Genomic DNA, 12,718 nt, shown 5'->3' with positions numbered 1-12,718 from the left:
TAATGTCATTATTAACATACATTTAGTGTACATGTATTATGAACATTCCAGTCAGGAGCCTGTAATTCAGTGGTTCAGTGATATTTGTTTTTCGTTCATTTTTTGTACATAATTAAGGCTGTTAATTTTCTCATTTGAATTGTTTTACATTGTCATTTCGGGGTCTTTTATATCAGACTATGCAGTATCGGCTTTTGCTTATTGTTGAAGGCCGTGAGGTGACCTTTAAATGTTAATTTGTGTCATTTTGGTCTCTTGTGGAGAGCTGTCTCATTGGCATTCATAATACGACATCTTCTGTTTTTGTAAAACATTTAGCGACTTGAGAATTTCAGATAAGGTATCAAAAGTCATAGGTACTTGGGGACAGGAAAATGTTTTTTTATTAACCTTCCTCCTTCATTTCCAAAATTCCTATTTTTTGTTTTCTATTAATGTCATTATTAACATACATTTAGTGTACATGTACTATGAACATTCCAGTCAGGAGCCTGTAATACAGTGGTTCAGTGATATTTGTTTTTCGTTCATTTTTTGTACATAAATAAGGCTGTTAATTTTCTCATTTGAATTGTTTTACATTGGCATTTCGGGGCCTTTTATATCAGACTATGCAGTATCGGCTTTTGCTTATTGTTGAAGGCCGTGAGGTGACCTTTAAATGTTAATTTGTGTCATTTTGGTCTCTTGTGGAGAGCTGTCTCATTGGCATTCATAATACCACATCTTCTTTTTTTGTAAAACATTTAGCGACTTGAGAATTTCAGAAAAGGTATCAAAAGTCATAGGTAATTTGGGACAGGATAATTGTTTTTCTAGCCCGGCTCCTCCTTTTTCCACAATTTGTTTTTTTGTTCTCTATTAATTTTAATGACACATGAATAATTTTAGCGCTTATCTGTATATTATGAACATTCATTAAAGGGGGCATCGGGGCAGAGGCAGATTTAGGGAACCCGCCCCCCCCCTTTTCTGAAAAATTATTGGTTGCTTATATAGGGAATCACTGAAGCATGACCGGAGCGGACCCCATCTTAGGCAGTCAACGGCCCCCTGCGTATGAACATTTCTGGATCCGCCACTTCGGTACAAATTAAATATCTCGACATCCCGAAATTCGAAAAAGAAATCCCGGATCCCGAAATGGTCAATCCTGAAATTTCGATCTTAAAAACACCCGCTCCAGACGTCCTGAAAGTGTATTTTCTTTTTACAGTCAATTCTCAGTTTAATAATTGATCCACAGCGGTCATTGATATATTATTCAGACCCTCCCTATTAAATAAACCATGTGAATGCCGTGGATAGTAAACTTGAAAATGATATCAGACAGAAAATACACTTTATTCGTAGTATATGTATTTGTTTCAAAGTAAAAAGAAAAACGCAAACCGGAGGTCTAATCTGACTTAAATTTCGTCCAATGACGGATATAAGACAGAAAATACACTGTATTCGTAGTATTTATGTATGTTCAAAGTATACAGAAAAACGCAAACCGGAAGTCTAATCTGACTTAAAATTTCGCCCTTATGACGGAAACATATCCGGACGTTTTTTTCTCGTTTTTCACCCAAAATAACTCAATCTGAATAATCATATGAATGGATGACAAATGCGATTATGCACTGAACCTATAGGACACAGAGGCATGACGATTAATTTATTGTGGAAAGAAGAGAAGCGACACCCAAAATGAGGTCTTCTCGTTTAATAGTATAGAAAATCGTTTCAAACATTACAAAACATTGTAAAAGTGTGAATTATTGTAATAGGAGGGTAACAATATTATGAACATGTATGCAATTAATTGCTATTATGCGACCGATCAAACAGTACAGATGCATTTTTTTAAAAAGAAACCTCTTTGATGTTGCAATTGATCACATGAAAATAGAATTGAAAATGAAACATGTATCTCTTCTCAAGAAGGAAATTATACTTTCTGAAACTGAATTCACATTTTGGTGAAAAAATGAAAACACTATGTTATAAATTTTATTCGTCCGACGCACTTTTTTGGATTTACCATCAACAGGAACGCCCAAATATTTTAGTATATGTATAAAGTATAAAAGTATGAACTCGAGTCGTTAAATAAAACGATAGTATACAGATTTTCAAATATTTCATATTAAAGGATAAAGCCGACCTTCTTGGTTCAACGGTGTCCTGAAATGATAACACTTACAAGCTACATAATTACTTATAAAGAGTGTTTAACAATGTTTATTTATATTCTATAAGTCAGGGTATACAGATAAACTGTAGCATGAATATGTGCTGCACAACTTAAATTTAATGAAAATAGATAAAATCCCAAAATATGAGAATTGAAATGTATGAAACAAATAGATCTCTAATTTAATTAACATTACACTAAGGGCGTAGACAGAGTAAGCAGCTCTTTTGTTATACACGTTTATCTGTATTTAAAAATGACCATGTAGTAGTAAATTTAAGAGTCAATATTATTACAAAAACCAGTAGCAAAGTAATCTTAATTGAATACAAATGGGATAATTACAAATGTTTGAAGAAGTTAAAAGGTTGAGTTTTGAAACTGGGACATTGTATCCAATAATCCACAACTGATTGGTTAAAATATAGTAATGTGCAATGTTATATAAACAATAAAATTGAGATGACAATTATTATACCGTACGCTGACCTACAGTTTCCAACATCCCCGTTATTTGAATTCAGGTAGAAGCTTAGTTTTTGGAAAAAGATTTAAACTGTATCATGTGTATCTTTATTGTTACATTTCACGAATATATTCATAAGGTGTGGTCGTAATATCGATTAATTTATGTATGAGATACACGAAAACGCAAAGATCTTAAATTTATTATTTCTTAAGATGTTTAAAAAAAATCTTAATTGAAGATTTGATATTCGTAAAAACTACACAATTTATCAATACAAATTAAATGCTGCTATTTCCAGTTCCTCTTGCAGATCAAACAATTTGACTTAATAATATTGAATGTCTAAAAACAATCAGATTTAATGATACGTTTGTGACTAAAATAAATAAGAGCACATTGCTGAATGTCATATTTTTACAGACACCAACGTAATATACAGATAGACCTTTCTTAATAAAAACGAAATCTCTAGGTCAACTTCTTTCTCTATCTAACTAGGATCAACTGTCATTGAAAATGATTTCATCAAATAAATAGAGGCGGACGATACCAACTCACAATTTTTTAAATAGTTCATGTTTGTAAAATTAAAAATAAATGTCAATATACCATGGATATGCCCAAGAAACATATGATGTGATGGTTTATTTTCAACAGATTTGTTTTCAACAGATTTCTGGTGTTTGTCTAAATAATTTAAATGTTATATGCGTCATGCATTAATCAGACACACAGTCTATCAACCCAAATTATATGGTTTGGCAAATCAGTATTTTTTTTTGTTACGATATGAGTTCTTTTCAATAAAAGTACTCTAAATTTATGGCGAAATGGCCTGTGTAGATAATTTTACAAATTTAGAAGTCGTAGGTTTAAAATGCTTGGGATCGAACTGACGACCAGATTTGTCAAGCACCATACCTAAAACCATTTATGATATGCCAAATATCAAAATCATTGAAAAGTGATTTGTGCAAATTATGTCTTAGGATTTACTTTTAATTTCTTAGATTATAACAAATATATATTAAATCTGTCTTCATTCCTCAAGTGCAAGATACGATAATACACAATATGCTTTTCTGGTTTACTGTTATAAATTTTACCTTGTTCCATACGGAAATTGCGGCGTCCCAGGATATTGACTGAAAATAGTAAACAAGTATATTTTATCAACTTACCAAATTAAATAAACAAAATCGTTTCAAACATTACAAAACATTGTAAAAGTGTGAATTATTAAAATAGGAGGGTAAAATTATAATGAACATGTAAGAAATCAATTGCTATCATGCGACTGATCAAACAGTACAGATGCATTTTTTTTTTTAAGGAACATCTTTGATGTTACAATTGATCACATGAAAATAGAATTGAGAATGAAACATGTATTTGTCTCAAGAAGTAAATTATACTTTCTGAAACTGAATTCACATTCAATTTGGTCAAAAAATGAAAACAATATGTTATAAATTTCATGCGTCCGACGCACTTTTTTGAATTGAACTTTATCAGGAACGCCAAAAATATTTTAGTCTATGTATAAAGTATAAAAGTATGAACTCGAGTCGTTAAATAAAACGATAGTTTACAGATTTTTAAATATTTCATATTAAAGGATAAAGCCGACCTATTCGGTTCAACGGTGTCCTGAGATGATATCACTTACCACTACATAATTACTTATAAGGAGTGTTTAACAATGTTAATTTATATTCTATAAGTCAGGGTATACGGATAAACTGTAGCATGAATATGTGCTGCACAACTCAAATTTAATGAAAATAGATAAAAACCCAAAATATGAGAATTGAAATGTATGAAACAAGAAGATCTCTAATTTAATTAACATTACACGAAGGGCGTAGACAGAGTAAGATATTGGATGTCTAAAGACAATCAGATTTAATGATACGTTTGTGACTAAAATAAATAAGAGCACATTGCTGAATGTCGTACTTTTACAGATAACAACGTAATATACAGATAGACATTTCTTAATAAAAACAAAATCTCTAGGTCAACTTCTTTCTCTATCTAACTAGGATCAACTGTCATTGAAAATTATTTCATTAAATAAATAGAGGCGGACGATACCAACTCATAATTTTTTTTAAAACTTCATGTTTGTAAAATAAAAAAAAAATGTCAATATACTATGGATATGCACAAGAAACTTGTGATGTGAAGGTTTGTTTTCAACAGATTTGTTTTCAACAGATTTCTGGTGTTTGTCTGAATAATTTAAATGTTATATGCGTCATGCATTAATCAGACACACAGTCTATCAACCCAAATTATATGGTTTGGCAAATTAGTATTTTTTTTTGTTACGCTATGAGTTCTTTTCAATAAAAGTACTCTAAATTTATGGCGAAATGACCAGTGTAGATAATTTACAAATTTAGAAGTCGTAGGTTTAAAATGTTTGGGATCGAACCGACGACCAGCTGTGTCAAGCACCATACCTAAGACCATTTAAGATATGCCAAATACCAAATCATTGAAAAGTGATCTGTGCAAATTATGTCTTAGGATTTACTTTTAATTTCTTAGATTATAACAAATATATATTAAATCTGTCTTCATTCCTCAAGTGCAAGATACGATAATACACAATATGCTTTTCTGGTTTACTGTTATAAATTTTACCTTGTTCTAAACGAAAATTGCGGCAACCCAGGATATTGACTGAAAATAGTAAACAAGTATATTTTATCAACTTACCAAATTAAATAAACAAAATCGTTTCAAACATTACAAACATTGTAAAAGTGTGAATTATTAAAATAGGAGGGTAAAATTATAATGAACATGTAAGAAATCAATTGCTATCATGCGACTGATCAAACAGTACAGATGCATTTTTTTTTAAAAAGGAACGTCTTTGATGTTACAATTGATCACATGAAAATAGAATTGAGAATGAAACGTGTATTTCTTCTCAAGAAGTAAATTATACTTTCTGAAACTGAATTCACATTCAATTTGGTCAAAAAATGAAAACAATATGTTATAAATTTCATGCGTCCGACGCACTTTTTGGAATTGAACTTTATCAGGAACGCCAAAAATATTTTAGTCTATGTATAAAGTATAAAAGTATGAACTCGAGTCGTTAAATAAAACGATAGTTTACAGATTTTTAAATATTTCATATTAAAGGATAAAGCCGACCTACTCGGTTCAACGGTGTCCTGAGATGATATCACTTACCACTACATAATTACTTATAAGGAGTGTTTAACAATGTTAATTTATATTCTATAAGTCAGGGTATACGGATAAACTGTAGCATGAATATGTGCTGCACAACTCAAATTTAATGAAAATAGATAAAAACCCAAAATATGAGAATTGAAATGTATGAAACAAGAAGATCTCTAATTTAATTTAACATTACACGAAGGGCGTAGACAGAGTAAGATATTGAATGTCTAAAGACAATCAGATTTAATGATACGTTTGTGACTAAAATAAATAAGAGCACATTGCTGAATGTCGTACTTTTACAGATAACAACGTAATATACAGATAGACATTTCTTAATAAAAACAAAATCTCTAGGTCAACTTCTTTCTCTATCTAACTAGGATCAACTGTCATTGAAAATGATTTCATTAAATAAATAGAGGCGGACGATACCAACTCATAATTTTTTTAAAAACTTCATGTTTGTAAAATAAAAAAAAATGTCAATATACTATGGATATGCACAAGAAACTTGTGATGTGAAGGTTTGTTTTCAACAGATTTGTTTTCAACAGATTTCTGGTGTTTGTCTGAATAATTTAAATGTTATATGCGTCATGCATTAATCAGACACACAGTCTATCAACCCAAATTATATGGTTTGGCAAATCAGAATTTTTTTTGTTACGATATGAGTTCTTTTCAATAAAAGTACTCTAAATTTATGGCGAAATGGCCTGTGTAGATAATTTTACAAATTTAGAAGTCGTAGGTTTAAAATGCTTGGGATCGAACCGACGACCAGCTGTGTCAAGCACCATACCTAAAACCATTTATGATATGCCAAATATCAAAATCATTGAAAAGTGATCTGTGCAAATTATGTCTTAGGATTTACTTGCAATATCTTAGATTATCACATATTTAGTATCATATAATTCAAAAACTGTCATTTGTCAATCGATGGCATGATCCTGATATACAATAAAATTGAGAATGGAAATGTGGAATGTGTCAAAGAGACAACAACCCGACAATAGAGTAGACAACAAATGGGTCTTAAATGCAGCGAGAAACTCCCGCACCCGGAGGCATCTTCAGCTGGCCCCTAAACAAATATGTATACTAGTTCAGTGATAATTGACGTCATACTAAACTCCAAATTATGCACAAGAAACTAAAATTAAAAATATTACAAGACTAACAAAGGCAATAGGCTCCTGACTTGGGACAGGCGCAAAATTGCGGCAGAGATAAACATGTGTTTTTTAGATCTTAACATCCCCCTATACCTCTAGCCAATGTAGAAAAAACAATACGACAGTAAAACTCAGTTAAAGAGATAGTTCAGTCAAACTAAGATTTAACCCCAAACTTATTGCAACAGAAAATGTTTTAGTTCTAATCTATAGCATTAAGCTATTAATATATACAGAAAAAAGTCCCATAAAATCTAACTTGAGGAAAACTCAAAATCAGAAATTAACATTGGAAGGAGAGATAACTCCGCAAAAAGGAGTCTTTTTTGGGGTCAGTTTTTGATGGGGTTATAAGTTCGTATTTGACTAAATTATACAATCTCCTGCTAATGAAATGTATTTGAAAAAATAATGTGAAAATTTGGTATTGTTTATATCTGTATATTATATTTTTTTCAGCATCTTACTTATTTAAAGAAACTTTAAACCACAAAAAGAAGAAAACATGTTTAATTATTTTTATTAAATTTGAGACTCTTTACCTTGACATGTAAAATTCAATAAATGGTCAATTGATGAATTATGAAATCTAGATTGTAGCTTGATAAAACATATGAAAACACCTTCAGAGGTGTTTGTTATACTATAAAGACGGTTTAAATATCAAGAATCGATACATTCTGATAAAAAGAAGAGGTAAAGTTATAATTTTGTATCAATTTTTATTAATATTTCTGCCTCTTTTTCAGAATTATCTCCATAGGAATTTTAAACGGCGATTTTTTTAGTCTTCCTGAAGTAAGATTTTATGGGACTTTTTTCTGTGTATATTTGGGGTGAAATGCTAAAGATTAAAACTTAAAAATCTTCTGTTGCAATTACTTCAAGGTAAGGGTCAAATTTATGCTAGATTGACTGGACTTAGAAGTTTGAGTCCGATGTCAGAATAGGAAACGAAAGAAAATAAACAAAATAACAATAATACATTAATAACAACAGACAACTGGCAGTTACTGACATGCCAGCTCCAGACCTCAATTAAACAGATTGAAAGATTATGTCTGCATCATATGAATATCAGGCACAATCTCCCCTGTTAGGGGTTTAGTATTATACCAACATGAAATATATGAGAATAACATGTACTGACTGGTTCTTATGAATATATACATTATATTACTTAAAATGTTTATGAATTACAGTTTTAACATCATATTGCCGGTATCTTGTACGGTTGAATAATTACATTAGATGTATGTTTCATCATAACTACGTTATTCTGATTGGCTAACTGCACACCACGTGTTATTACTTTAGCAATTGCAGTACACAATAAAACTTTGCATTCATGATAACACGAGGTCCCACAATACAGTGTACAGGTGAATTAAATAAAAATAATGATAACATTTGTGTTTTCATGATCCTAGCTAAAAAATGAAACTACAAGTATTGAGTGCTTCTTTTTTTAACTTCATAGGGTTGTAAAAGCGTTGACCGTGCGCACATTTTTAGAGGAAGCGCTTCACACAAAATGTACTTCGGTCAACGCTTTTACACCCCAATGAAGTTACAAAAAGAAGCATTCAATTCTTAATAAAAAGCCAGAGAATAGCCAATATACAAATTTAAATATGGCCTTGACCTTTGACCGTGACCTAATTAATTTTTTGGGGGACCAAGTACCTCAAATCAAGATACCTTATGTCAAATACGAAACGGGAAATAACTGTCATATGGAGTCTTCGTATCGCTCTGATCGAAATTGGACAAAACATACTGAGGAAATAACGATCAATTTGGTAAAATAAATGTTACGGTTACGGAGGAGATGCATTCACAAGGAAAACGGTATTCGAGGAGATAACTACTGCAATGAAAAGAATTCGGTTAAGCAGTGTCATTTTCAAAGGCGCGAATGCGATATCATATACCAAACATCTAACCGACTTCTTGCGAAACAAAATTTATACGACAGAAATAAAAGTGCCGGAATAAGATACTAATAAGAAGAGAATCAATAGGTCTTCCCACAGACAAGTTGAAAGACCAAATACTAATTTATGACATTCATAACTCAAAAATACTGAAAGGGATTACTTAAAATGTTCATTCATTACTAAGTTATAAACTTCTACTTTATTCTAGTGTCATTACTTTTATGTCTGCCCTTTATTGAATATTTTGACATAAACAATAATTAGTTATTTTTCTGGTCATTACTAATTATTACTGCCATTGATTGATCAGTTTTGAAGTATAGCAGCTATTTTTGCATCATAATTTGCAAAAGGAGATATAAGATGCGTTATAAAAAGCAGGGATCTTTGAATAACTTAGTTTTGAATTGAATTCATAAGTTATCATTTTTAAATTCTGGATTTATTTTCATCTATCAATTGCTAGATATGATGATACACACATTTTGCTTTTCTGGTTAAAAACCAGCCGGAATTTCTGGGGCTATAGCGCCAGTATAGTTACTGAAATTAATAAACAAAAAGAGTTGATTAAATTACCAAATTACTCATTTTTCAATTCTTGATTTATCTTAATGTATTAAGTGCAAGATACAATAACACACACATTTTGCTTTTCTAGTTAACGATTAAAAGTCTTATTTTGTCCCAGACGGACGTTTCGGGGCACAGAGCCAGGATAGTAACTGAAAAAGTAAACAAACAGATTTGATAAATTTACCAATTTTCTAATTTTTCAATTCTGAATTTATCGTCGACTATCAAGTGCAAGATACGATAATACACACATTTTGCTTTTCTGATTAACGATGAGAAATATTGCTAAGTTCCAGACGGACGTTTCGGGTCACTAGAGCCAGAATAGTTACTAAAAATAGTAAACAATATAAAAGGAACAGGTGGTATGATTTTATATGAGACAACTGTCCACAAGAGACTTAATGACACAGAAATTAACAACTAGAGGTCATCGTATGGCCTTAAACAATAAGCAAAACCATAACAACATAGTCAGCTATAATATTCCCGAAATGACAAATGTAAACCAATTCAAACGAGAAGACTAACAGATCAATTTCTGTACAAAATAGCGACTAAATATGCTTCACAACAGGAATCGACGACAACTGAATTCCAGGCTCCTGACTTTGACAGGCATATATATATAGGATGTGGCGGGGTTAAAAAAGTTAAAGGAGCCAACCCTCCTCAATTTGGGGCAAAAGTACACCACTAGAAAAAATAGTTAAAAACTCATCAGATCCAAAAATGGAAATGAATTGTCATTGATATGGTTATATTTATTAATTTACTGTTTACAAATTTTTGAATTTTTTGAAATACTAAGGCTTTTCTGCCTCAGGCATATATTACCTTAGCTGTATTTGGCAAAACTTTTAGGAATTTTGGTTCTCAATGCTCTTCAACTTCGTACTTTATTTGGCCTTTTTAACTTTTTTGGATTCGAGCGTCACTGATGAGACTTTTGTAGACGAAACGCGCGTCTGGCGTATATACTAAATTTAATCCTGGTATCTATGATGAGTTTATTTCGTACTTTTATTTGGCTTTTTAAAAAAAAAAACTTTTTTGGATTCGAGCGTCACTGATGAGTCTTTTGTAGTCGAAACGTGCGTCTGACGTATATGTAAGATTTAGTCCTGGTATCTATGATGAGTTTATTGATAAAAACACGAAGTGGACGCGGATGGGCACTCAGACATTCCGATAGTATACCGATGCTCAAATATTTTATATTAAAGCATAAAGCCGAACTTCTTGATTGCATAGTGTCCAGGCTGATAACATTTACGAGCAGTTCGGATAACTATAAAGCTAGTTTACCAATGTTCACCTCATATCAATACATCAGGGTATATTGAAAAATGTAGCATTGCTATTTACTGCACAATTCTGATTTTATAAAACTAGATGAAAACCCAAAATATGGCACTTTAATAAAACTGATATTAGTGAGCTCCTACCGGAATATCAGTTAGGCCGTGTTCTCATTGACCTAAACAAAGTGTTGTGTTAGTGTAAATCACACGTAAACTAAACACAATTACGTTCCCATTGATAAAACTCAATGTTTACATGTAGTTTAAATCATGTTTTGTCTAAATGCAGTCGATAGTCAGTGTGCACAAAACAAGGTATTCAGAACATGCATTTTGCCATGTATATTTAAAGAAGAAACGTTTTTTAAATAGAATTAATATTTATAACAATTATTCATGTAGTTTTTTTTTTACCCAATTATTTGTTTAAACTCGATATATTAATTGATTTGTTATATAAAAAAAAGACACTTTTAAGTAGCCTATGCTACTGTTGGTGGACGTTTCGTCCCCGAGGGTATCACCAGCCCAGTAGTCAACACTTCGGTGTTGATATGAATATCAATAATGTGGTCATTTTTATCAATTTCCTTTTGGCACAACTTTTTGGAATTTTGGATCCTCAATGCTTTTCAACTTTGTACTTGTTTGGCTTTATAATTAATTTGATATGAGCGTCACTGATGAGTCTTATGTAGACGAAACGCGCGTCTGGCGTACTAAATTATAATCCTGGTACATCTGATAACTACTTATTAGGGAGCAACCATTTGACTACATGCGGGAAGGGGGTTACGGTTTTAATGTTCGACACAGAATATTTTTTTCGCGTATAGCACGAACCATTTTATTTAGTTTTTCAAAACTATCAATCAAATAATTTTGTTCAAAATTTAACACTATAAGGTATGGGGGAAATCGGGGTTCAGATTATTTTTTCCCTCATTGAACAGAATATTTTTTCATCAATTTTAGAATCAGATTATTTTTTATGGAGAAAAAAACGCACCCCCTTTTTTAGTTGAATAGTCATTCCCTGAACCCCTAATCCAGACTCAAAGCATCATCATTGCCAAACACATAATTCATTTGAAAATGTCTTCCCGAAATGGCTGGACGTACACACAAATATTTGCCACTGGTCAATCAACGATTCACTCATAAATGCATTACTAAAACACCCTAAACATCTCTTCGTTTGTAGCCTACGTGATAATTAGTGGCGGATTAAGAAGGGGCGGGTTACGGGGGTTAGAACCCCCTTTTCGGACGATCAATGTTTAGAACCCAATGCATTTTAAAAATGACTGTATCCGCCTCTGGTAATTGAGACATCTTTAGTTTCTTAAAAATAGGTGCAAATCATCAAAATGACTTTCATCACTGCTAGAAAAGTTGTCGAAAAATGTTAATTCGATTCTTTATAATGAACATTTAAATGACACATATAATAATAATAGTTTATAAGTGTGAAAAAAACTTATGCACAGGTAACGTAACCAGGTGTATACATGTGAACAAATTTAATTTGAAAACAGTGTACATTACATTAAACTAATCATAAACATGTTTACTGTACATGGCATTTGGTGTTTGTACGAATTTGCCCCCCGCAGAGCTATAGAAAAACAGTACATCAACGGGTGTTACACGGACTCATTTTAGTTGTTACACGGACACTTTTATGAATAGAATCACTCGTGCATGATCAGTGAGTTCATGGGCACTTTAACTTTCAATTATATTTGAACTTTTTGGTTCACCGACATATTTCCTGTTTTTTTTAAATAAAATATTTACGTTAGCATCAATATTTTTTTTTTAAACATTTCCATTAAAATAATATTCATATCAGT

Source organism: Mytilus trossulus, chromosome 10 (genome assembly GCF_036588685.1).
Source record: "Mytilus trossulus isolate FHL-02 chromosome 10, PNRI_Mtr1.1.1.hap1, whole genome shotgun sequence".
Classification (NCBI taxonomy): domain Eukaryota; kingdom Metazoa; phylum Mollusca; class Bivalvia; order Mytilida; family Mytilidae; genus Mytilus; species Mytilus trossulus.
This window is presented reverse-complemented; position numbering follows the sequence as displayed.